We start from the raw sequence: 27568 nt of genomic DNA, 5'->3' as shown, positions 1-27568 counted from the left end.
ACAAAGACTCATGCTAAGCCCTTCTGCTGGAAAGTAAAAAAGAAAACAATGAAAAAGATTGTCTCCAAAGAGGAAAATGCACCCAGGTTTTCTAATGGGAAAAATATGACGTGGGTAAGCGTAACACTTTAGGCAGCAGGAACAAGGCTCCTATTTTCTCAATTTTGATAAACTGTTCCTTTGGGAGCAGATCCTTGAGGAGAGATGTTCTAGTTTCCTGACTTGGATGATGGAGAAAAATCAAGGAGAGTTGTTTGCATTTGTACTGGGAAAGAAATGTTACCTTCAATTTTTTTCTAAATCAGTGTTCTTGATGATATCTGCAGTTCAAAATCTCATGTGGTCTTATGTAAATGCTCTTGGCTTTTCCATCTGTCAAGACGCGATTAAGTAAATTCAGTCTCTTTAGAAATAATCATTGTTTCCTGGCCCTGGATTTGGAAGGATTTCCAAAGTAGATGACAGAAGTTTGGAGCAGAATCCCACTTGGCATCATCGTGACGGGATTCATTATGGGCATCTAGAGTATAGCTCAGATCAAGGACCAAGGGATTTTACTTTAGAATCCAATGGTGAATGTGTTTGTGGATGTCAACAGACCATTGCGAGAAAATATACATGACTCTGGTGAGTAAACAAATACCTTCTTCCTGGAGCAGAGACCTGTTGTGGGCTTGGGAGATCTGAAAAAGAACAGAACAATAGTCATGCCTTTTAAAGACTCTCAGCTTTCAGAACGGTGTTCAAAGTACACATCTTCTGACGAAGAAGTTTGTATCTGCTACTGATGGGAGATAGCAGCCTGTGGCATTTTCCCATAAAGAGTTTGTGTCGTTCTTTGGGTATTTCAGGGTATTCTTACATCCTTGTCAGGACATTCCAAATGATGTCCTTTGTGGTTCGGTGTTACTGACCAAAGTCTTCACGTCAGCACTGGTTCCATATGAGAGATGTTTGCTATAGGAGTTTGTTAATAGAAATGTGGTTGATGAAAGTCGTATAAACTCTTGTACTCTGAATGGTTTTATTAACGCCACTGTCTTTCCAGTCTGGTAAGTTATACACTCCCTAGCCTCCAACTCTCAATCTTTTTATACCTAGCCAAGAATTTTCCAAGACAGAAGATCTGAAAATGCTTCTTTATCACTTGAAGACCTGGCAACATGAATGAATAATACTTTGCACAGCTTTTCTGTGTATGAGTCATTGACCCCAGGAGCATAAACCAGTTTTTCAGTTTTAAATTATTTAACCCTTTTGTTACTCTCCTCCTAATTAGTGTCCATTGTGTTTCAAAACCCATTTTTATGTGTTTATTAATAGCCAAAGTATTTAATGAAACCATAGAAACCCCTGGAGGAGAGGCAGTTCTATTTCTCTTTAAAAACAAGCAATTCACTTAACTTCTTTTCTAGTCAAGTGAAAAGATTTAACAGTTGGAAATTATCATTTAGTTACTTATTTTTTTCCAGCTTTTAGTCTCTTTGAACTTTCACCTCCATGCATAGTCTCCCAACTCCTGGAAAAGAATTATTTCAGTCCATCAGTCAAAAGTTTACAGATCATGTACATGTTTTAAATTTTCTGTCTTCCTCAATATTTGGATTTCTGAAATGTTGCATTAAAATACCTTTTTTGGAAAGTTCTCATTTCTCTATCATGGCTATTATCATTGAACTGATTTTTTTTTGGCTTGGAATTTTTAAATGACTCTCAGTTTTTCTGCTTTAATTTTATCCTAAACCCAACCCTACATACCTGCAGCACCAGCATCACCTGAAGCTTGTTAGAAATGCAGCATCTCAGGCCCCACCCCAGACCCTCTGACTCAGAATCTGCCTTTTAACAAGATTTCTTGCACACATTAAAGTTGAGAAGCCTGATTCTCACCTAATCCTTCCACCTTATGGAAGGTAGCATTTCCAAAGCAAAGGAGCTCAGAGCTTGGTTTTCTAAATTATGGTATCTAAGGAAGATACCATAATAACTGGAAGATCGTGAGTCCTCAAGGTAGAAGCACCGCAATGGTTGCACTCACCGTGGGGCATCCTGCTGGCAGCGCAGCCTGTGCTCGAGGTTTTAAGGGCTGTGGTGCTGATGTGGTGACCCCCCGGCACTGTCCTGGGAGTGGAGAAAAGCTTCGCGCATGGTGAGGAAGCTCACGGGCAGAGGAGAGACACATGGGTACATGTATGCGGGATGATTCATTCTGTGGGTGGAAGGTGGGGCAGAGGACAGAACAGGGAGGCTTCTCCGAGGAGATGACTCGATTTTGAACATTTCACCCCATGGGCAAGTTAGAAGATGTTCCAGGCAGGCAGACATGAAAACAGTGAGACATAGAAACCCTTCTAAGGAAATTCACATGGTTTGGTTTTGGTGAACGTGAGGTATGTGTAAGTGGGGGGTGAACAGTAGGTGGGAAGGAACCCATGGGAAATGAGGTCAAATAACAGATTCAGATGGTCCTGAGTGCTTGGGAGCTTGGCTTGTGTCCAAGGGGCCTGAAGAATTTTAGACAGAGGAAAAACACAACCAGCTTGGTGTCTTTAAGAGGTTGACCCTGATGTAGTGTGGAGGATGGACCAGAGGCAGATGGGGCAAGCGTAGAGCCAGGGAGACCACAGTGCAGGTGGCTGCAGTGGCCCGGGGGAGAGGCCATGATGCCATGAGACGCCATGAGGTGGTAGCTGTGGGGATGGACGGCTCAAGATAGAGTTCAGAACAAAAGGAGGAAATCCTTTTCTCTCTGTCATTGGCCTTTCCGCCAAACCTTTTGAAGACAACTGTCCTTGGCTGAGTCTTATTTAGAGCAAACACCTCCAGGTCTTTGAACTGCTGTTCACATGCCATGGTTTTGCGTCCCTCTCTACAAGTACTCCGGTTGATTTCTATCCCACGGGCATTGTAGTGCCAAGAGTTAAAGACAAGGTGAGGTTGAGTGGGGAAAGAGACCTAAAAGTTGCTGGGTCCCTAAACATGCCAGGTGCACCACAAACATTGGGTCCTTTAGTTCCCACAATCCTGCAAACTAAGTATTATTACCTCTGTTTTAGAGATGGAAAGAATAAGGCCCTGGAGACTAAGGATCTCCTTTGTGATTATCATTTACAATGAGTAGAATCTGAATTTTCCCCCAAAGATCTGTGATTCACTTATTCAACTACCTGCACCGCAAGGATGCCTAAAGGAGTTTAAACTACCACTTCCCCTGTAGTTTGCTGAAGGTACAGGTGGCAATCAATTGCCTTCTCCGGCTACCTGATTTGCCTATTGAATGAAGTCACTAGAACCAGTGGACAGGCAGAGAAGACCCCTGAGTGAGCACATAGATGACACAAATTCTCTATTTGTAAAAAAGGACCTCACAAGCAGTTCTGCTTGATTTGTTTGTACACAATTCCCTCAAGCTGGGCCACATGTTTCTGCGGCCTGCCAACGATTAAAAACAAGTCAAGAATGAGTGGGAAGCAAGTGAGATCTAATAGCTGACAAGTTGACATCAAGGGAGGAGATGGGAAAATGTAAAGAGCCAGAGATATAAGAAGTCAAGAAGTGTCCGTAATAGTTTTGGCCACTAACATAGGGACAGACAGTCCCACAGACTTTACTAGTTCCTGAAGGCATGACTGTATTATAGCACAATGTATAGACCCTAAGAGTCAATGTAAACTCGATCACCCACCCAAAGGAGAAATTATCAACGTAACATCCTGGACCAGAGGGTCATTCCTGCCTCTGCATGAGCTATTTCAGGAGTATGATGATGTGTATCTCTTTTCTGGTTAGAAGTTGTTAACATTTATAGAAGATTCTTATAGTCTGCTAAGCAAAATCTCTCTCTGAGTGATGTCTGCCAGTTGGCCAATGTTCAGTGCTTTTTTTACGTGATAATCATCCAAATATCAGGAGACCCATGTTACCAGTTCAGAATGGTAACAAGAAACTCCCAGACTCTGAGTCTCCCAAGAACTTTCTCCTTTCAAGCTTGCTCTAGAGATGATCCTCTGTCCTGCCAGGGTGGTCCCATGACATTTCCGGTCAATCTCAGGAAATAAAATTTTCTATAGTCATGTTAAGCTGTAAACACAGGCACAGCCTTATGATTTAAAGTATCCAATCAAATCTGTTAATTGATCCTCAGTTTCTTTTCTTTTTTTTAACTTTTTATTTTATATTGGAATGTGGTTGATTAACAAGGTTGTGATAGTTTCAGGTGTAGAGCAAAGTGATTCAGTTATACATATATATGTATCTGTTCTTTTTCAAATTCTCTTCCCATTTAGGTTGTTACATAATATTGAGCAGAGTTCCCTGTGCTATGGAGTAGGTCCTTGTTGGCTATCCATTTTAAATATAGCAGTGTGTACATGTCAATCCCAAACTCCCTTACTGTCCTTCAGTTTCCATTGGAAGGAGATCTTCCTATCCACCCTCCTGCCTCCTGTTTTTGAGTGCCAGGCTTTTCCTCTCTCTACCGTTCATCTCCCCCACTCTGTACCTGCCGTTTCCAGACAGGGACCTCTAAACAGTGAGAGGAAGAAAAGTTAAGGGGAACAGGAAAGTTCTTACTTGACTGGTGCCACCCTATACTGGCTCCTAAGTCTCAAAGTTTTGGGGTTTTTTTTGGTTTTTGTTTTAATTGAAGTATAGTTAATTTACAGTGTTGTGTTAATTTCTGCTGCACAGCAAAGTGATTCAGTTATACATATATATACACATTCCTTTTCATATTCTTTTCCATTATGGTTTATCACAGGATATTAAATATCCTGTGCTGTACAGTAGGACCTGGTGGTTTACTAAGTCTCAAAGTTTAATGTGTGCATGAATCACATGGGGGAGCTCATTAAAATGAAGATTCTGGGTCAGTAGGCCTAGGGTGCATTTCTAATAGTGTCCCAGGTGACACAGATGGTGCTAAGCCATGGACCATACTTTGAGTAACAAGGATTTAGAGATTCCCCATTTAATGCAGCTAATTAATGCAATTCCTTTAATTCAGGTAACCCTCTTTCAACTATAGCCCCTGATGGGACACATCATTGCCTTTTACCACTGGGGACCCTTACCCTGGCAGGTCACCCCCTTGGTCAGAATACCTTTCAGTATATCGTCAGGTTCAGTTTCCACAGGTAATTCGTCTGGTCCGTGGGTCTCGAATACCTTTGACCTTCATTTTGACCTGAACACAGTTACTTGCTAGGCATTTGCTGGGCAGCCACTGTAACTTTCCAAATGACAAATCAGGCACCACCCCTCTGTCCTCCAGATGTAGGGAATGCGTGTGGAGTTCTCCCCACAGAGCTGTCAAAAATGATACACTAGGCCTGGGATTGGAACGAGCGATGAAAACGGACAGTATAACTCTCTTTTGCTTCGCAATTCCTCTATCCTTAGTCAATAATTTAGCTCGTTTAAATTCTCAGTCTGGCTGAAGGCCATGTATCCTGTAACCAGTTCTAGATATTTCTTTTGAAAACTTGCATCTTGGTGCCTGTGCTCACAGCTAAATTTGGCATCTCATGAACTACAATACATCCCCATGTTTCTCTTCTCTGTGGCCAACATAACTGCTTCCACGTAATGCGGTTTCTGAATATTTACAATTTTCTAGATGCTTTTCCATTTGTCAATATTCTACCTAAAATAAGGTACCTAGAATCAGACATAGAGCTCCGAATAGAGTCTGGCCAGCCCAGAGTTCTTTAAAGTTGTGTGTTTCTACCCCATACACGTGTGACTTCATTAATGCTCTTGGCAGTTGAATGTATGTGGAAGAGAAAAGAAAGAAGGGAAAAGGGAGGAATCAATGATAAGTGTATAATCTTTTTGTTCTTAGTTGAAGTTTAGCTGATTTACAATGTTGCGGAAGTTTCTGGTGTGCAGCAAAGTGATTCAGTTTTATATATATACATATATATTCTTTTTCGTGTTCTTTTCCATTATGGTTTATTACAGGATATTAAATATATTATAGTTCCCTGTGTTATACAGTAGGACCTTGTTGTTTACCTATTTTATATATAGTAGTATTTATCTGTTAATCCCAAACTCCTAATTTATCCCTCCCCACCACGTTTCCCCTTTGGTAACCATAAGTTTATTTTCTATGTCTGTGAGTCTGTTTCTGTTTTGTAAATAAGTTCATTTGTATCATATTTTAGATTCCACATGTAAGTGATATCATATGGTATTTGTCTTTCTCTGTCTGACTTACTTCACTTAGTATGATAATCTCTAGGTCCCTCCATGTTTCTGCAAATGACATTATTTCATTCTTTTTTATGGCTGAGTAGTATTCCATTTTATATATATATATATATATATATATATATATATATATATATATATATATATATATACACACACACACACACACACATACACACACCATATCTTCTTTATCTATTCATCATTTAGGTTGCTTCCATATCCTGGCTATTGTAAATAGTGCTGCTATTAACATTGGGGTGCATGTATCTTTTTGAATTAGAGTTTTCTCTGGATATATGCCCAGGAGTGGGATTGCTGGATCATATGGTAGCTCTAGTTTTAGTTTTTTAAGGAACCTTCATACTGTTTTCCACAGTGGCTGCACCAAGTGTATAATCTCAGCTGTCTGGAAAATTCAGATACCATTAATATAAAATAACAAAGTTAAAATAAGGAAATGGAGGGTTGTTCCATTTTAGACATACTGTGTTTGAGGTGCCAGCAGGGCACCTATGCGGAAATGCTCAGCAGGTGGTAATAAGTTGGAGACAGGAACATACTGGAAGTTAAACTTAGGGATAGGGATTTGGGGATCCTGCTTATGAAGATAATACCTGCCGTCTAGGGAATAGAGGATGCATGCAGATTGAACTTAGGGGAGAAGGTTCAGGCCTAAAGATGATGAAGGCTCATGCAGATTCCAAGAGAAGGCAACATATTCTCCAGTACTGGACTGTTACCTATGTGACCCCAAATGTTTCTTTCCCTGGCCTGCCATATTGTCTGAAAGTTACATCAGCTTCACTTCTTAGAATTCTCCCGAAGACAAGTGTGCATGTTGCCACCTGGGAGGGGTCACATGTTAGCTGGCTGATACATCATAAGGAACACATTTACCCGATTAGTAACCATGGCCACCACTGCCTCCCAGGCCAGAGTCTGGTGAGAATGGAACATGGAATTTCTTTCTTTTTAATTCAAGTATAGTTGATTTATAATGTTGTGCTAATGTCTGCTGTGCAGCTAAGTGACTCAGTTATACACATACATACATTCTTTTTTAATATTCTTTTCCATTATGATTTATCACAGGATATTGAATATAGTTCCCTGTGCTATAGAGTAGGACCTTGTTATTTATCCATTCTAAATGTAATAGTTTGCATTTACTAACCCCAAACTCCCACTCCATCTCTCTCCCTCCCCCGCTCCCCCTTGGCAACCACAAGTCTGTTCTCTATGTCCATGATTCTGTTTCTGTTTTGTAGATAGGTTCATCTGTGCCATATTTTAGATTCCACATACAAGTGGTATCATATGGTATCTGTCTTTCTCTTTCTGACTTACTTCACTCAGTATGATAATCTCTAGTTGCATCCCTGTTGCTGCGAATGACATTATTTTGTTCTTTTTTATGGCTGAGTGGAACATGGGATTTTTGATGCCTATGAAGAATTAGAGGCGAGGTCTAGATCACTTGGGAAAAAAATAGGCTTGGGCAGTCAGGGTTGGGTGGACCAGGGTGTAGAAGGATGTTTACAAACATGGCAGGGAGACTCCAGAATTTATTGCTTCATGGAAATAGCTTATATTCAAAATGAGTTTATTATATTGCTGAATAATCCTCACCTAGTCAATGATTTTATAAAAATGTATGTATTTCAGTTAAAAAATCACTTTACGTTTACTTTCCCCCCTCTCTTAAAATAGGTTTACATTATATTATTCTTTGTTATATTATATATTTGTTATCTATAATCAAAGGAGTGAAAATGGCCATTTTACAGTAAAGCATGAAGAAATAATACGATAGAAACTGGTTTTAAAGGATATCCACAAATCTTTGTGTATTTGTCTATTTCAAAAAAAAAAAACCCCAAATAATGTATTTATTTACTTGAATCTGACATCAAACATTAAACTTCAAAATATAAATACCAATATAAATTTTGATTACTGTTTTAATTTCTACAAATAAAATACATGAAATAATTATAATTTAAAATTTAGTAATTGCATGAGATAGTTTAATAATTTCATACCTAAAATATATATTATTAAGTATATATATATATATATATATAAAATACATATAAATGGCATAAAGTATATATATTTGGTTTAAACTCTCATAAGCTGTCACCTTGACTAGTGATATATAAATTATATATACATACATGGTCTTTATTAGATACAGTAGCATGTTCTGAAAATTTTTCATTCAGACCTATTATATCTTTTAAGGAGAACCCATTCAGTAGCATAATTTCTGGTGGAAACATACTTAGCACCACACAAGCTCCATAAATTGTAATGTTTGGTAGTTTTTGACGTTGACTGAAAGTGTGAAGATGATGAAAATCAAAATTCTAAGGATTCTCAGGAAAATGTGGGGATGTACCAGAGATCACAGTAAAATATCACAAACTTGGCTTTAAACAACCAGATTTCTAATTTCCCGAAATTAGTTATTCCCAAATACCAGAGTCAGGGTTGAAAACACATATGTGGTAAAGGCTGAGCGATCTAACATTTAGTCAGCTGGAGCTCTTAGCCAGCCTGGAAAATTATAATGTAATAATTAATATTCATAGTGGTGACTCTCAGGATAAAAGTCTTAGCTACCATTTCTTTTATACCCACTGTATTCCAGGAGCCTTAATATCATTTCCAATGTAATATACTATCTTATTTAAGTAACAGAAGGATTCTATGAAATAGGTTGTATTATCTCCATGTTACAGGTGAAACAAATGGTGTTCAGAGAAGTTAAAAGTAATTTTGCAGGGTCCCATGGTGAGAAATAGGTATCTTTGTGTTGTCCTACATCCTAGGAGCATTTACATTCCAAACTTTGTTAAGTGCTCATTTTTGGAAAGCTGGTAATCCTTAGCTGATAAGTCTTTGATAAAAGAGAGTTCTTCATAAGCTTCAGTTGCAAAATAAATGAGTCATGGGTATGAGATGTACAGTGTGGGGAATATAGTGAATACTATGTAATATCTTTGTATGGTGACATGTGACTAGACTTATCATGGTCATCATTTTGAAATGTGTAGAAATATCAAATCACTATGTTGTGTAACAGGAACTAACATACTGTTGTAGGTCAATTACATGTCAAGTGCAAACACACTCATAGAAAAAGAGATCAGATTTGTGGTTATCAGAGGCCAGTGGTGGGGGGAGGGGGAACTGGATGAAGGTGGTCAAAAGGTACAAACTTCTGGGCTTCCCTGGTGGCGCAGTGGTTAAGAATGCGCCTGCCAATGCAGGGGACACGGGTTCGATCCCTGGTCCGGGGAGATCCCACATGCCGTGGAGCAACTAAGCCTGTGTGCCACAACTACTGAGCCTGCACTCTAAAGCCTGCGAGCCACAACTACTGAGCCCGCGTGCCACAACTACTGAAGCCCGCACACCTAGAGCCTGTGAGAAGCCTGTGCATCGCAACGAAGAGTAGCCCGCGCTCACTGCAACTAGAAAAAGCCCACACGCAGCAACGAAGACCCAATGCAGCCAAAAATAAATTAATTAATTAATTTTAAAAAAAAGGTACAAACTTCCAATTATAAGATAAATAAGGACTAGGATGTAATGTACAACATGATAAATATAATAAACACTGCTGTATGTTATATACGAAAGTTGTTGAGAGTAAATCTTAAGAGTTCTCACCACAAGGGAAAAAGTTGTTTTTCTATTTCTTTAGTTTTGTATCTACATGAGATGATGGAAATTCACTAAACTTACTGTGATAACCATTTCATGATGTACGTAAGTCAAAATCATGATGCTGTACACCTTAAACTTACAGAGGGCTGTATGTCAATTATATCTCAATGAAACTGGAGGAAAAGAAAAAAAGAGTACTTCAAGTTCAATCCCGTTAGATAAGAATATTTATTTGTACTTATGTATGCTGCTTGCTTCTTCTATGCACGTGTAATGCCACCATGGTCCCTAGAGCACAAGCTGCAAATGATTTTTCCAGTGTTAATGGTGGGGTTGGGTGGAGTTATTCATCCAGTGTCTGGCCATCTCCCCCCTCAGAGTCCTCTAGTGACCAACAGTCTTCTGGATGTGGAAGTCTAGGGCAGATACTGTGGCTGGTGACCACGGCTCACAGCCAAGTTAAATACAGACTTCACTGATTCCATGCTGGTCCCCCACCCCCTCTCGATCTCTCTGTCTCTATCTCTGTCTCTGTCTCTCTCTCTCTGTCACACACACACACACACACACACACACATACAAACACACTAATGAGAAAATTTAGTCTTTACATTTAATATAGATTTGGGATATGTTTGGGAAGTAGTATCAATAGAATCATACATTTGTGTGGGGAGGGATAAATCAGGAGATTGGGATTAAGATACACACACTACTGTGTATAAAATAAATAACCAACAAGGACCTCCTGTATAGCACAGGGAATTCTGCTCAATACTATGTAATAACCTATACGGGAAAAGAATCTGGAAAAGAATGGATATATGTATATGTATAACTGATTCATTTTGCTGTACACCTGAAACTAACAAAACATTGTAAATCAACTATACTCCAGTATAAAATGAAAACTAAATTTAATAAAATAAAACAAAACAAAAAAATTATAAAATGTGGGCAAAGATCTCTGTTAAAAAAAAAAAATCAAACATTTGCCATTTGCTTCTACTGATTTCATTTCCTAAATACCTCCTGAATCCTCTATTTCTCGGTTTCCACAGTTCCCACCTAGTCCAATACACCATCCCCTCCTTCCCGGATTTCAACAGCATCCTGACTGCTCTCCTTGTTTCTACCCTGGGCGCCCCCCTCCCCCAATCCATTCTCTGCAGCACAACCGCTGTGTTCCTAAAATGCAGATCTTATCTCATTTGTCTGCCTGAAATCTTGCACTGGCTGCTCACTGGGGGCTGTCAGATTTGACCCCTGCCTCTCTCCACAGTTCAGCTCATCTGAAGCTTTCTTTATTCAAGGTGCTCTGGCTTTCTTGTGACCTTTCTTACTGCCCAGCCTCAGGACCTGGGAGCTTGCTATTCCTTCGTTTGGAACGCTCCTTTTCTCCCTTTTTACTTGGTAATCATCCTTCAGGGCTCAGTCTCAATGTCAGTTTCTTAGAGCAACTTTCCATGATACCAGAGGAAGCTCGACCCTCAGGTTATACACTCTCATAGCACTCTGTCGTTTCCCCAGCATTACCCATAACTTCACCACGTAATTAAAGAACAATATGTTATTGCTTATTAAAGTCTGTCTCCTACACTTGGCTGTTAACTTCATGAGAGAAAGGTCTGGATCTTTCTTATTCACCACTGATTCCCACCTCCTAGTACAGTGTCTGGCCTTTGTAAGCACACAATAATGTTTTCTTAGACATTTTTGCCTATGCTACAGATATTAAGCTTTTTCCCCTTTAATCAAACAAGATGACTGTTGTTGGCCAATGTCTTAGAAATGGCTGCAAACTATTGAGACTGAGTATTTTAACACCAAGAATTTGCGCAGATGAACTCAGGAATTCATCACGAAGGCTAATACACCATTGTCAACTGGACCACCTTGAGTTTGTGTTTGATCATCTGTTAATGATGTCACTTATTGATAGTAAATAATGGAGCTGAGAGGACTTCGTAATGGAAGGTGCTGAATAACAACCAGGAAAAAAGGCAGCAAAAAGCCATGAATGTAAGATGGAGATGGTATAAAACGCTGAGAGATATTATCAGGTGGGGAATAAAAACAAAGAAGTTACATGGATAAAGATGTAAGGAAGAAAGACGTTTTCTGAAAATAAGTCTATTGAAGAGATTGCAGGGTTAGAGATAGTTAGCAAGTTTAGATTGAAAGAGGTAACTGAGAAAATTCAGCAATAATTTTTCTCTTTCATTCTTCCTTTCTTTCTCCCTTTCTTTCTTTTCTTTCTTTCTTTCTTTCTTTTTCTTCTTTTTTTTTTTTCTCTTTTCTCTCTTTCTCTTTCCCTCTCTCTTTTTTTCTTTTCTTCTGTCTCTTTCTCTCTTTTCTTCCTCCCCTCCCTTCTTTCCTTCCTTCCTCTCTTCCTTCCTCCTTTCCTTTAGCAATTAATATACTGCTCATGAGAGTGGAGTCATTTTACAAGCACTGGGATAAAGGTCAAGGCACAGGCAATGTTTATAGAGGAACAGGAGTTTCGATTAGGCAATTTGCTAGTAACACCTTCAGTAAATAAATGTGAGGATAATATGGAGTGTTTATCACAACAGTGAGTTTTTAATCAGATCCATTCACCAAGAAAGCTGTAAAATAATTTGCAAAGTGCTTTGAGATAATAAACGACTATATAAACACAGTCTTATCCTAGCAACTGAAATTATAAAGCTATTTGGTTTAGAAAATTCAAACTCTGGTATTTTATTTCCCTTGAGTGGTGACAATAGATTGATTTATGAAACAGAATATTTCTTCCCTTGAATTAAATTATTCTATAAGCATACTGATTAGCTGTTAGTAGGGGATGGATACTGCTAGCAATAATTTCATTTCTGTTTTTGAATTTTATTTAAAGATTTTCAAGATGCAAAAAATAGCACTTTGTGAATCACACGCGATGTTCATGACCTGGGTGAGTTTCAAGCTTGTGCTTTGCTTTTGGAATCATTCCTGTGCCAAAGCACATGCAGAAAATCAATATTCCTGAAGACAGTGACTATGCTTTTTTTTTTTTAAAGGGTATTAAAAAGGAAGAGCTACTGGCTTGGTAAAGATGAGAGAGAGAGAGAAGACAAAAGCCTTAGAAACACCTAAAACTTGATATTCTCAATGTATGGTATATTACTAGAGATAAGCAGAGATTTCTAACAGGCTGGGTTTGATTTTAATTTCTTTCTAGAATTAGAGGAAGATCAAGAGCTTCTTCACCAAGACTCACAGTTCAGTTCCCTTTGGTGTAATCCAGTAACTAGGGACACCTTGCTGAACTGGAGGTCCCCTAGGTTCAGAGAAATCATAAACCCAGATGACTTTGGGTGTGCATTCATACAATTCTGGCTATGAGTTACTACGCTTAAAGCCCATGGATGATCCATCTCAGGTCCATGGTAAGTTTATCTGTTGATTTATAGGAGACTATGTGGGAAAGCTGAAGAGGGAAGACAGCATCACACTTTTGATGTCTAATCTCGGGGATCTACTACTGGAGTTCACAGAATCAGAAATCCGCGTATGCTCGAGCTGCATGAGGTTTTAAACTGGTGTTAAGAGGACCCCACATTAGTAAAGAAATATAACCCATGACCTCAAGTGCTACCAAATCAGGTGCAGCTGCTCGCCGCTCAACAACCAATACCCGAGAGAGAGAAATGTCGGTAGAAAGGAAAGTTGGTTTTAATCAGAATGTCGGCCATCTGGGGAGATGGTGGACTCAGTGTCCCCCAAAAACCATCTCCAAAGATTCTGCTCGGCTAAGTTTTTAAAGGGAAAAAGAGAAGTAATCTCAGTGAATCATTGAGATAGGGGGTCATCACCATCCCTCACTGTGTGCAGGGGACACATTATAGAGAAGAGGAAAGTGAGACAAAGAGATTAAGTAATTGCCCAAGGTTTCACAGTTAATAAGTGAGGGGCTGGGATTTGAACTCAGGTAATCTGTTTCTAAAGCTCATGCTCTCAGATACATGCGAAAATAAATAGCTTGGATTTGATTATAGAGAAATCAGATTCCGTCAATATAAGTGTAGCATAGCTTAAGCATTCCCAGCTTCCTGCCACCCCCTCAAGAGAAATGGCTGTCCCCAGTCTACTCTGCACTCTACTCACTGTGTCCACTGCTTGTGATTTTTCTTTAGATGCTATCTTGTTTACCCAGTTTGTTCTCGAGATTACTGAAGGGGAAGCTAAGGAAGAGATCTGGTCATCTCTTAATTACTTATTCTTCATTTCTACTTCTTGAAATTTCTACGTCCATTCTTCTACGTCCGTTGGTTCTACGGAAAGAGCCAACATGTTAAGCAAGGTATTGTGTGATGGAAAGAATGGAAAGGTGTGCTAGGGCCAGAGAGGAGTACAGCATGGTGTCTGGTTTAAGGTTAGTGACACAACAAAGGGGTGCCTCCTGCAGAGAGCTGCTAACAAATGGAAATGAAGTATCCATAGGAGGTTAATCCCATCTATTGTGCTTTAGTCAGGAATGTGTCATAATATTCTAGTTTCCCCGATATAATTTTAAGGGAGTTAAACTGGAACAACTAGAAATTACATCATTAATTATATTCAGTGTCAACTGAAATTACCACTTGATGCAATCTTGCTAACAAAGCATGTGGATGGGATAAGCTACTCCCAGCTTCATCGACTAATAGCCTTAATAGCCTACTCCCTCGCTAGGGGTTAGCTAGTCAGGAAACACTACACACACACACACACATTTTTTTTTCCTTCTAAAAAAATCTCAATTTAAAAGTGGTTTAAAAACTGGGCCCTTGTTCTTGCTCTGTGCTGGATGCCTAAAGATTCTAAAACCTGAAGTGTTTTAGAAAATATTGATTCCAGTTCCCGTCTCACAGGGTCTGAGTCATTTGGGCTACAACAGGGCCTGAACATTCCCATATTTTAAAGGTGATTGTAATGAGAGCCTAAGGTTGGGGACCACAGATAAATGCTATTTCATTCCATCCTTCTGATCTCCATAGTAAGTAGGCTTTGCCATTACAATTTTGCATATCAAAAATTGACATTCAGTTTAAGGCCAACAGTTGAACCCGTGTCTAGGATTTTTAAGTCTTTGCTTTTCTCATCAGTTCACGTTTCCTAAGACTTCTAATGAGATCAAAGAACTTTCATAGAAAGTTACTGATAACTATGGCAAGAGAAAGGGAAAAGAAAATTCAATTCTAGAGGTTAGGCTAAAAATAGAAGATTTATTTAAGGCTCAGCAAATTCTCTGAAGTGCTACACATTTGCCCTGATGGAAAGCTTAATGTATCATACTTGGTTATATAATGTCACATTGAAAAAGCTGGCACTGAAGTATCAAAGCTTCTCTTGTCCTCCCCACCTGCCCAATATGTGAACTTTGTAAACAGGGCACAAAAAGATGACACTGCAGTTTTCTCCACGTGCATTTTAACTTTATAGAAAACAAAATTTCAAATCAGTTTTCTCTGACATTCAATCTCTTCCATAAAAAAATGGACAGTATAAACTATTATATATCTAGCATTACCGTGGCTGGGTATTTCCCTTGAATCTCTCTGCTCCTCATTTATGTTAGGGGATAAGAGGAGGATTTTGAACAGACAAAATATTATCAAGGGCGTCTTAGCTCTTCTGCATCCTCAGAACACAAATAATAACCTGAATGTAAAAGTCTAAACCTGAGCCTTCGGTAGGTCAGTTTCAGCCAGGATCAAGCACATTCCGTCTTTCTTTCCTCCCATTCTCATCTGCTCTCTGGCGGAGCCTCTGGTAGCAGATGTAGTAAGAATGTGTAGAGCTGCCAAGATGCTTAATCAAGTCCTTGTGATTGTTGTGGCTGTCACCTCAAATTTCAGATTCAAAAGCATAACTTTATGAACTCATCCACAGAGGATCAGGTTCTTGAGGGGAAGAATAACTCGTATTGACAGAACGCATAGGCAATTAATTTATAAATCATAATGCCAGTCTGTTTGATTACAGTGACCTGGGAAGAGTTTGCTCATTGGATCTTGTTCTTTTTTGCTGTTTATTCTTTCAATAACGAACTAATTGAATGACTCTTTCTTATAAGATACTCTTCCCATGGTGCTGGTTTTCACAGGGTAACAGGTTTTAAACCAGACATGTTTTGCGGGTGTTTATTGGTTACAAAGAGCAGAAACCCACTCAGCCTTGTTGGACTTAGAAGGGGATTGTTGGAAAACTAATGGATACATTCAGAAATAAAGTGCAGGGAGTGAGGAGCGTGGAAAGTCATTAGGCATCTCTCACCTAATCAAACTTAGAAGCTTTTGCACAGCAAAGGAAACCAGAGAGTCCTTTCAGGGGCTCTAGCTCCCCTGCTCCAGGGAGCAAGCTTCGTAGAGCCTCTGCCATGTGTTTGGAGGACAGACAAGACAGCACCAGAAGAGAAAGAGGCTGAAACCCACATAAGGGAAGGCACTGAGACTTTCTAGAAAGGATCCTAGTCACTAGGTATAGTGGGTTGAATAGCAGCTCCAAAAAGACATGTCCACATCCTAAACTCTGGTACCTGTGAATATCATCTTTGCAGATGTGAGTAAGGTAAGGATCTCAAGACGAGACCGCCTTGGATTAGGGCGGGTCCTAGGTCCACCCTAAGGTTCCTTTAAGAGATGGAAAAGGAGAAGGCAGAGAGACACAGGGAAGAAGGCCATGTGAAGATGGAGGCGGAGACTGCTATTTTGCTGCCACAGGACAAGGAGCACCAGAAGCTGGGAGAGGCAAGGCAGGGTCTTCCTGAAGCAGCTTCAGAGAGAGCATAGCTCTTGCTTCTGGACTTTTGGCCTCCGGAACAGTGAGAGAATAAATTTCTGCTGTTTTAAGACAAGAAGTTTGTGGTAATTTGTTATGGAAGCCCTGAGAAACTAATACGTTGGGTTTATGGTAGGCACGGCTCTTCTGGGAAGAGATAAGAATCAGGCACCTAGAGAACCCTCCTGCACTGTTGGTGGAAATGAAATGTAAGTTGGTGCAGCCACTATGGAGAACAGTATGGAGGTTCCTCAAAAAACTAAAAATAGAACTACCATACGACCCAGCAATCCCACTACTGGGCATATACCCTGAGAAAACCATAATTCAAAAAGAGTCATGTACCACAATGTTCATTGCAGCACTATTTACAATAGCCAGGACATGGAAGCAACCTAAGTGTCCATCGACAGATGAATGGATAAAGAAGATGTGGCACACATATACAATGGAATAGTACTCAGCCATTGAAAAGAATGAAATAATGCCATTTGCAGCAACATGGATGGACCAAGAGATTATCATACTGAGTGAAGTAAGTCAGAAAGAGAAAGACAAATATCGTATAATACTGCTTACATGTGGAATCTAAAAAAAGGGTACAAATGAACTTATCCACAAAATGGAAATAAAGTTACAGATGTAGAAAATAAACTTATGGTTCCCAGGGGCAAGTGGGGAAGGGATAAATTGGGAGAGTGGGATTGACATATACACATTACTGTGTATAAAATAGATAACTAATAAGAACCTACTGTATAGCACAGGGAACTCTACTCTGTAGTGACCTATACAGGAAAAGAATCTGAAAAAGAGTGGATATATGGATATGTATGACTGAGTCACTTTGCTGTACAGCAGAAACTAACACAACATTGCAAATCAACTATACTCCAATAAAAATAAAAGAAAGTAAAAAAGAATCAGGCACCTGGAGCCTGCTGCCTTCTTTAATAGCAATTCCCAGACTAGGAACAAAAGGGTGTGAGGCACTGACAGTGGGGATCAGGGGGGCCCAGTCTCAGTGTGGATATAGACTCTGAGCCAGACTGGATGGAGGGCGGTCTTTGCTCTGTGTTAAGGTGGACATGCTGAATTGTGAGACTGTGAATAAAATGACCCAGGTTCACCCCTTGCTGACTCCCTGCATGTATTTGTATAAGTTCCTCACCCTCTAAGCACCTCAGCAACAGCAACCATGTATAGAAAATTTGCACAGGATAACCTGTAAAGGTCCTCATGGTTGCGGCCTTCTGGTCCCTAGACCTGTGTGATTACGATAAGGGGAGAGCCAGGTCTGAGCCTGCAAGACTTTGTCTTGTGGACTGGCCCTCTCAGTTGGACACACCAGTTGGATGGAGGTATTTCCTCTCACCACCACCCTCCTGGGAGAGATCCTCAGACTTGATCCTCTCCATATCTCAACTGCTACCTGGGACCAATAGTTGCCTTGGGAGGATTCGGCCCTTGAGTACCCATACATAGTCAATGTCCCTGCCTATCTCAGGCTTTGGAACAGTTTGAGCAGTCCAGCCATAGAACCCCATAGGGACTTTGCTGGATGTCCCATGAGGTGTATCCTCTTCCAGGCTCAGACCAATGCTGGAATGCTCCAGGTGACTTTGGAGGCGTATGGGAATGAACTACAAGTGCTCCCCCAGGATCCCTTTCTGAGGGTATGGTTTAGAGCTGTACTCTACAATATGGTAGCCACCAGCTGCATGTGTCTTTATAAACTTAAATTAATTTAAATCACAGTTAAAAATTGAGTCTCTGAGGGACTCCCCTGGTGGTCCAGTGGTTAAGACTCCGTGCTTCCAATGCAGGGGGCACAGGTTCAATCCCTGGTTGGGGAACTAAAATCCCACGTGCTGTGTGGCCAAAACAACCCCCCAAAACAACGACAACAACAACAACAAAAAACAAACCAATTGTGTAACACAACATTGTAAGTCAACTATACTCTAATAAAAAAGATTTTTTTTTAATTAAAAAGAAAATTGAGTGTCTGAGTTGCACTAGCCACAAGTCAGTTGCCCAGCAGTCATATGGGGCTGGTGGCTGCCATGTTGGACGTTGCAGAGAGGGAATATTTCCATCATTGCAGAAGGTCCTATTGGCTAGCACTGCTCTACATCAGCGTTTCAAGTTGTCTGAGGATTTTGCTAAAATACAGATTCTGATTCAGTTGGTCTGGGTTGGGGCCTGAGATTCTGTAATTCTAGCAAATGTCCAGATAATAATGCTGCTGGTTCACGGACCACGCTGAGAGGATTCACATCACTGCGAATTAATTATGGCCACTTTGCTGGCTGTATGCTGGGGCTGAGGAGGGGGGGGAGGGGAGAACATTTCATCTGCAAGGAGTAGAAAAGTGACTGGACTGGCCTGGTTGGAACAGAGTCGTCACAGAAGAGAAAAAAAAAGGAAGTCACTGGCTGAGTTAGTCAGGCCCTAAATGTCAGCCCCAGAGACACAGTCTTTCCTTTGTAGAGCAGGCCTTCCAACTAAGGTGAGAGATACATTAGTCCAGCGTTGGCAAACTTTCTCTGTAAAGGGCAGACAGTAAATATTTTAGGCTTTTGGAGGCCATCACATCTCCATCTCAATTACTCAGGTTTGCTGATGTAAAATGAACACAGCTATCGACAACTTGACAGCATGTCAAGAAATGAGTGTGGCCGTGTTCCAACAAAGCTTTGTCCACAGAAAGTGGTGGCACATGAGGTGTGGCCCGTGGGGCATGGTTTCCTGACCCTTGCACTAGTGGGTCACAATGGGTAAGAGAGTGTCAAGTGAAGTCACAACTTATCAATGAGCCTTTCTGTATACCTTAGGGTCTGCTTCAGGTACCCCTGTTATTAGTCATTACTAATAAGAGCATAATTGCTTTGATTTCAGTTTCAAAGCAACAATTCCCTAACACATACAATACAAAATCACATGTCATGGATATTGAAGTCAAACCAGGATATGCAGAAATTGCAAATTGCCTAGAAACACAAAGTGCAACACCTAGACAATCAATTCAAAAGCTAAAATCTATGCATGAGTTGGCACCTTCTATTATCATGTGACAGCAGAGACTAATGATCTGAATGCCAGGTTGTAGAATTGTCTTATTTACCATGAGGGTAAACAAAGACCTAGGGAGAGTCACTGGTTCAATGTCCAATTTAGGAGAAAACCAGAGCTCCTATTTCCTAAGCAGCGCATAACCCTCCCCTGACATTACATCCCCACCAGAGGGGACAGAGCATTATTCAAATACTGTAAGTACAGGTGTCCCTTGTCCAGGAAATGCCCACTGAGCCCAGGGAAATGCTATTATAGACATTCATTGAACATTTCATAAACCATCTCCTCACTTTCCCAGACGTTTGGGAGAAGGATCTGGATGATAGATCTCTCTCTAAAGGGCTATCCAAAATATTTAAATGAAGTCTTTAGTCATTCTGCAAGAATTTTTCTGTGAGGAGCACAAAAACCAAAATTATTTCATTTATGTTTTTTCTTTTTTAAGAATAAATCTTTCCATACAACAGTTTGAATGGAGGAATCACTGAGATATTAAGAGATCTTAGGTCCGAGGAAGGTCTGTTGAGGCATTTGACGATTTAACTTTCTGAGACCTGAATTCCAGATCGCCCTTAGCCCCTCTCCCCCCCGCCACTGCCAGGTCCTTCAACTGTCCCTGATCCTCTGAGATTTAATTGTAAACACATTATCCTCTCAAAGACATGGCTTTCTTCATGCAGTCCAGTTGGCAGTCATTCAACCAAGTTCTAGATCACCCTGAGCTTCAGAGCAGGGCATTTTAAGAGGATCATGAAGGCTCTGGGGTTTGAATTAAAGAGCCATGATCCTGTGACACCTCTGTGAGCCACCCAGGACAAATCAATCCTATCTGATAGATGAGGAACCCAAGGCTCAGAGAACTGCATCCATATGCTCAAGGTCATCTGGAGGGTGGAAGACGGGTCTCCACCCACATCTTCTGTCTCCAAGTCCCTGCCATTTTCCAGGTGTCTGGTGAGACCTTGGATGGGGTCAGGGCCCAACCATGATGGATATAGAGTGTCCCAATCACCTCATGTGATGAAGAACTCAGGGTCAAAATTACTTTGTTTTGAAAGAAATAAAGTAACATTTATTGAATCTTAGTATGTAAACTGACATTTACCTTTGGTATAAATAAACAGGTATTTATTGTGTGAAAATATTCGTTTATTGTCACTGGAAACGTCTTTATCTCAATGAATGGTACAACCTAGAGGATCAGTTGGCCAGACCAGAGTCTGGAGGGTTTCTTGACTCTTTATTTGCCCTAATTCATCACAACAGTTAATTTTAAGACAGTGCTTCATTGTTGGATTTTTTTTTAATCACAAAATTAATAAATCCTCATTAAGATAAGTAAAACACTACAAATATATATGAAGAGAAAAATTAAATCTCTCATCTTTTGGCTCAGTATCTCCCCTGGACCCTGAGATAATTAATTTTACATTTTGGTATGTATCCTTCAAAACATATTTATGCCTATAGATAGGGCCTTTCTTCCTTCCTTTCTTGAAAAACATATTATACTGTACATATAGTAAAAAATCTATAACTTGCTTTTTTTCCTTGTTAGAAGTTGCATCTTATTGTTGTTTTAGTTTCCCAAACTAGAGTGATACTGAGCAATTTTTCATAGGTTTAGCCACTATTTGTATTGCATATCCTCTGCTCATTTTTGTATTTTACTTTTCAATATGTTGTAGCTTTTAATGTATCAGGGATATTGATCGTATGGGTGGCAAATAACTTTTCCCAATCTAGCATTTAAAAATTTTTGTTTATATTATCTTTGTTGTATAATTTTTCATTTTGATGTGCACTAGTCAACTTCTTTGGTGATGTCTTGTTTTTTGTGTTACCTTTGTGTCACCCACATTATCTCCTCTACTTTCTTTTTAATATTTTTATATTAAAATATTAGATCTTTAATCTATCTGCTATTTTTGTTTACATATGGTGTGAGGAAGGGGTCTACTTTTATTTCTTCTAGATGGATAGGCATGTAAACACATATCTTTTCCCAGTGAAATGGAATAGTGGATATATCATATATTAAATTCCCATATATCACAGGATATAATTTGAACCCTTCACATGCCACTCATCAATTTATTGGTTCATTTGGTAGCTGCCTCCTCTTAAAAGTCTCCAGAGTAGAAGCTTCTACCGGCTCCCAACTCCTATTTCATGGATGACCTTGTTAGGTAACACATTTTCTCATTTTTGTCTGGAGCCCAAAGGACTCAATATATTTCTTAGGAACATACACAAATGTTTTAAACAAAGCCCTCTACTTCCCTGTGACTTCCAGTGAACACTGACTTTCCATCTCAATGTTCTGAAAAGGGGACACAGGGAGACTCTCTCTTAGGAAAATGAGTAGCAGGGCACCATCTCTTCTCACAAAATGCTCATTCCATCAAACTTCTTCCCTACTGCATCCAGGCCTTCCCTAATCTCATCGGTTCCAGGTGCCATGGCCTGCATCTGAAGTCTTGTCCACCCCACAAGTACTCTCAACCACCCATTCAATGCACCCTGACCCTACTATCCCTATAAATCAGACACTACAGAATGTAAGGAGCCCACAAAACTCAAAGTTTTTGCCTTGAGTGCTTTGAAAGTTAAAATAGGACATAAAGAAAAATGCCCCATGTTATCTGAAGCCCTACTGTGAAAATATTTTTATAACTTGGATTAATGATAACCTCTGAACTCCAGTTTCTAAGGTAAAAAATGTAATATTAATAATAATGATAATAATACACCAAAAAATAGATAAAATTGCTTTAAGTTGTTTTCCAGTAAGAAAAAAAACTCTCCACAGCTTTCCCTCCCTTCCCCCTGCCACTTGCCCCCCACTCCTCCCCCACATAAGGTACCTTATGTTCCTACGTAAAAATAGGTTTTAAATGTGCAGAGGTGGTGTCCTCTGAAGCTGAAGGTCCCAGGGTAGAAAGCAAATGTCGCAAATTGCTAACTAGAGTAGGAAAAAAATGTAGCCTGACTTTCACATCTTAAATCCTCCTCCAAGCTGTTGATAGCTTCAAAACACAACAGCTTGTGACAGAGAAGCATGGCTGTAGCCATAAAGCTGGCATCCAATCCAGCCTGTGACCTTCTCCACCAGCCCTCACCTCGAAACTCCAGGATTTCAGAATCACCAAAAAGTGGGTTTTCACTAAGGCAAGGCTCTTCCACACCAACCACTTCCTTCAAAATGGTTGAATGGGACATTTCTGGTGACTAAGCCCCTTCTAAGTGATGTGGCAAATGGTTATAAAATATGCATACGGACTCAGAAAAAGACCCCACCTCTGTCTCCTCTGAATCATGGGGACTCTGTGAAATATATTGCCCACCAGGGACAAAAGAGCAAAACAGATGGTGCAATTTCATGCTTTTTCTGGAGGGTTAAAAATATCAACAATCATGTATTTAGAAATTGGCAGTAACAGAAGTTCTGTGATTCCATAAGTTATACCAGACAGAAAGTTTTTCTAGCAAAAGAGCACGGATGTCTACCATGAAGTAGACATCGTCATGATTTCTGCCTGCACAGTGCATCAGCGGAACCCAGAAAATTCTTCCTTAGCTTCCCATGTAGCTGGTACATGTACCCTAAGTGCTGCCAGTCAGAGGCGTTGAATATGAGACGTCTGTTTGGGAGTGAGCATCTTGAGAAGACAGTGCCATCTGGACTCCACCATGGTGACAGCCGAGGCCTCCAGCTTTGAGGTGGCCGTAATTGTGAGCCTGAGTTTCCGTCCGAGGAGGGGCATTGTTAGGTGGCAGTGACAGGGGTCCTGGACTCCTCACCAGGCCAGCTATGCTGCAGGGTTTGGGGCACTGATCCTGGAAGCTTAGCTTGGATAGGGCTCTCCATTCCTCACAAGGATGCTGTGAGATACCCAGTATTGTCTTCATAGACTCCTTTTTCTGTTTTATAAACGAGAGGCAGTCTCTGCGTCTTGCAGTTAAGATTCCCAAGTAAGAAAACACCTATGGCTTTTACTTATGTATATTGGAAGTGGAAAATATTTTGGATTATCCTATCTGGTCTAAGTTATGGATAAATTTAACCTGACAGAAGATGTCTAAGATGCCAAAATTGCCCCTGGCGGAGGGAGGTCTTTGAACTCCCAGAGGTCTTCCATGGGCCCCTAAAGGAACCCGCAGAAGTTGTACAATGGAGTGACTGATTGACCTGCATCCAGAGCCCTAAAGACCTTTCCACTGAGAGGCAGTAATCTTGCTCAAAATATCCTGTGTCCTCCAAATCTGGAGAATTTATGGGCCGAGGAGATACTTGCTTTAGAGATGTGAGCCCTCTTCCCATTGCCTTTCTTTAAACCATGCATGCACTACCCACAGAGTTATGCATTAATTATTTTGGGTGTTGTTTCTTTTTCTATATTAGATTGAAAGTCTGACTCCAAGTGTGAAGGAGAAGGTGGAGGAAACAGATGCCTCACATCTGATGAGACGTTTGGAGAAGATTGTGGTGGACTGGGTACTTTGATTTTCTCAGTAAAAATTGCAAAACATAATACACATACCAGAAAGCATATAAAATGTATATGACCTTTAAAGAATAATAATGAAGTGAACACGCATCTTGCCATTGCTGAAAATGAGCATAAAGAATATGAGCAGTAACCTACGAGCCCCATGTCTGTCTTAGAGTGCATTCCCCTTACTCCCCTTTAAGAATAGCCAGTATCCTACTTTTAAGAATAATCATTCTTTTGTTTTTCTTCATAGTTTATCACCTATATATGTACCTCTAAAAATACTATTTCATTTTTCCTGTTTTTAAACTTTATGTAAACATACCATATTATTCCTCTGTGTCTTGTCTTTTGCACAGTGTTATGGTTGTGAAATTTGTTCATGTTGTTGTGTGTGGTTGTAGTTTGTTCATTTTCATTACTGGGTAGTATGCTGTTGTATGAATGTACTACTGTTTACCTGTGTATTCTAGTGTTGATGAACACATGGCTGGTTTTCAGGATTTGGCTATTGCACATAAGGCTGTTGTGGACATTTGGAGTGCATCTCCTGATGTGCACATGCACTTGTGTTTGTAAGTATATGCCTGACAGTGGGATTGCAGGCTTATGGGATATGGATATTTTTCCCCTTTCTGAGTCATGCTAAACTGTTTTGTCAAGTGGTTGTAACACTTCACAGTGTTAAAGGTAACATGAGGGAGAATTCCTACCTTCCTACTCACACTTGTTGGTGTTTGTAATGATCTCTCCAGTTGGTTTTAGGTTGCATTTCCCTGATAATACTAGTGAAGCATAGCAAATATTTTTGTTTATTGAGTTATTGGTGACTGGTTTATCGGTAATTTGAGGTTTCTCTACTGTGAAGTGCCCTTTCAAGTCCTTTACTCTTTTCCCTGTTGGCACTTTAAAAAAAAAAAAATTATTGAAGTATAGTTGAGTTGCAATGTGTGTTAGTTTCTGGTATACAGCAAAAATATGAAAAAGAATATATATATTATAATATTCATATTCAAACCATTATGGTTTATTGAAGGATATTGAATATAGTTCCCATGCTATACAGTAGGTCCTTGTTGTTTATCTATTTTATATACAGTAGTTTGTATCTGCTAATCCCAAACTTCTAATTTGTCCCTTCCTTACCACCTTTTCTCTTTGGTAACCATGAATTTTCTATGTCTATGAGTCTGTTTCTGTTTTGTAAATAAGTTCATTCATATCATATTTTAGATTCCACATATAAGTGATATCATATGGTATTTGTCTTTCTCTGTCTGACTTACTTCACTTAGCATGATAACTCTAGGTCCATCCATGTTGCTGCAGATGGTAATATTTCATTCTTTTTTATGGCTGAGTAATATTCCATTGTATCTATGTACCATCTTCTTTATCCATTCATCTGTTGATAGACACTTAGGTTGGGAAGCAGTAGACATAGTAATTGGTTAACATACTTGAAAAACAGGGTAACCACAAATCAAAAACATACAGTAGATTCACAAAAACCAAAAAGAAGAGAACACAAGCATAATACAAAAGAAAACCATCAAACCACAAAAGGAAAAACAGAAAAAGAAAGGAGCAAAGAAGAAATACAAAACCAACTGGAAAACAAGGTTTAAAACGGCAATAAATACATATCTATCAATAATTACCTGTTGGTTTTTTTAATTGTCTTAGTCCAGGTTCCTGGAAAGCAGAGCTTGCAGCGAGCAAATGTGTGCTTTATGGTGCTTTGTTGTGGAGAGCGTTCAGAGATGCAGCAGCAGGTGGGGGGAGATGGAGGCCTGGGAGCACAGAGGGCATGTCTGACATGTTAGGAGGGCATTTTGCCACTACAGTTTCCTTTTTCTGCTTAAACAATAGATGCATTATATAATTATGATGACTTTTTAATAACTATTTATAATATCTACATAAAAACATTGGTTAAGAAAACACAATACTGTACAGATGTCAAATTCCCATTAAATTGACCGAAATTTGAACTTTTAAGAGAAATCAGTGGAGGTTTTTGTTTGTTTGTTTTGCTCTGTTTTTGTTTTGCATAAAGGATACTTGGGGCAAACTAAATGAATGAAATAATGAAAAGGCAGAAAGATGAAGATAGACTTGCCTACTATATAACATGTTAGCTGGCACAGTACTTAGACACATCAATGGTACAGAAAGGGTCATTTAGAATCAATGAAAAAACACAAAGTATTCCACAATTGATACAGAGACAAGTGGCAATCATAAAAACGAAGAAAGAAAACACAAGACAAAGCCAAGACAAACAGAAATAGAAACTTAAAGCCTTACTTTAACCCTATAAGGCACCCCTTTTCCCCCAAATCCACAGGTAGAAATGGTGGGAGGGTAGGAACACTCTAATCAGTACACAGAAGCTAGAAACTATAAAAGAAAAGATTGGTAGATCTGGCTACAAAATTTTAACCTCTATACAGAAAAAAAAACATATAATAAAGTTAAAAAAAAACATCAAGAATATACTTGTGGTGTGTATCTACAGAAAAGACAAATTAAAAAATGAAATAGCAGCTCAGAAAAAAAATTTAAAACTTCACAAAAAATACAAATGATAATAAATATTGAAACTGTGCATATTCACAACAGCAATCAAACAACTCTTTTCCATCTAATAGATTTGTGAAGATTTAAAAGATTGATGAAACTCAGAGTAGGGAAGGACACGGGGAAGGAGGAACTTTTGCACAAGTGTGATGGGTCTGTATATGGTTACAACTAGACTTAAAAATGGGTATAACTTTGAATCAATAATTCCACTCTAGAAATTTATCAAAGAGAAATAATCAGAGAGCACATCAAGGTATATGGGCAAAGATGTTTGTCAAAATATTGTTTATAATAGCAAAATAACAGAATGTCCAGTATATTTACTGAGAAAATTTTTACATTTTAATCCATCCATATAATGAAATTCTATTTTACCACTAACACTGATGAGAAATATCATGAAATAAAAACAGACCAATGGCCTGTCAGAAATAAGTACTTAGATGAGAAAACAGTCTTGCGTTTAAAAAAAAAAAAAGAGTTAGGTCTATGGAACTCTATTAGCTATAAGAAATAATGACAAGAAAACTTGTAGTTCTTTGTAAACTTTGGGTCCCAGAGCGTAATATGGTTGACACGTGTTTAGAAGAAAATCACTTGATAATTAGGGTTATCACTGAGGAAGGACAGCATAGGGACTAAGGAAGGCATGCCAGAACAGCAGACCTTCTTGTTATGCCACAGTCGGACAAGAAGGTGGGCCTTTACCCCTCACTGGAGCTCAGGAATCGATG

This window comes from Balaenoptera musculus, chromosome 4 (assembly GCF_009873245.2).
Source record: "Balaenoptera musculus isolate JJ_BM4_2016_0621 chromosome 4, mBalMus1.pri.v3, whole genome shotgun sequence".
NCBI lineage: Eukaryota > Metazoa > Chordata > Mammalia > Artiodactyla > Balaenopteridae > Balaenoptera > Balaenoptera musculus.
Note: the sequence above shows the minus strand (reverse complement) of the source record.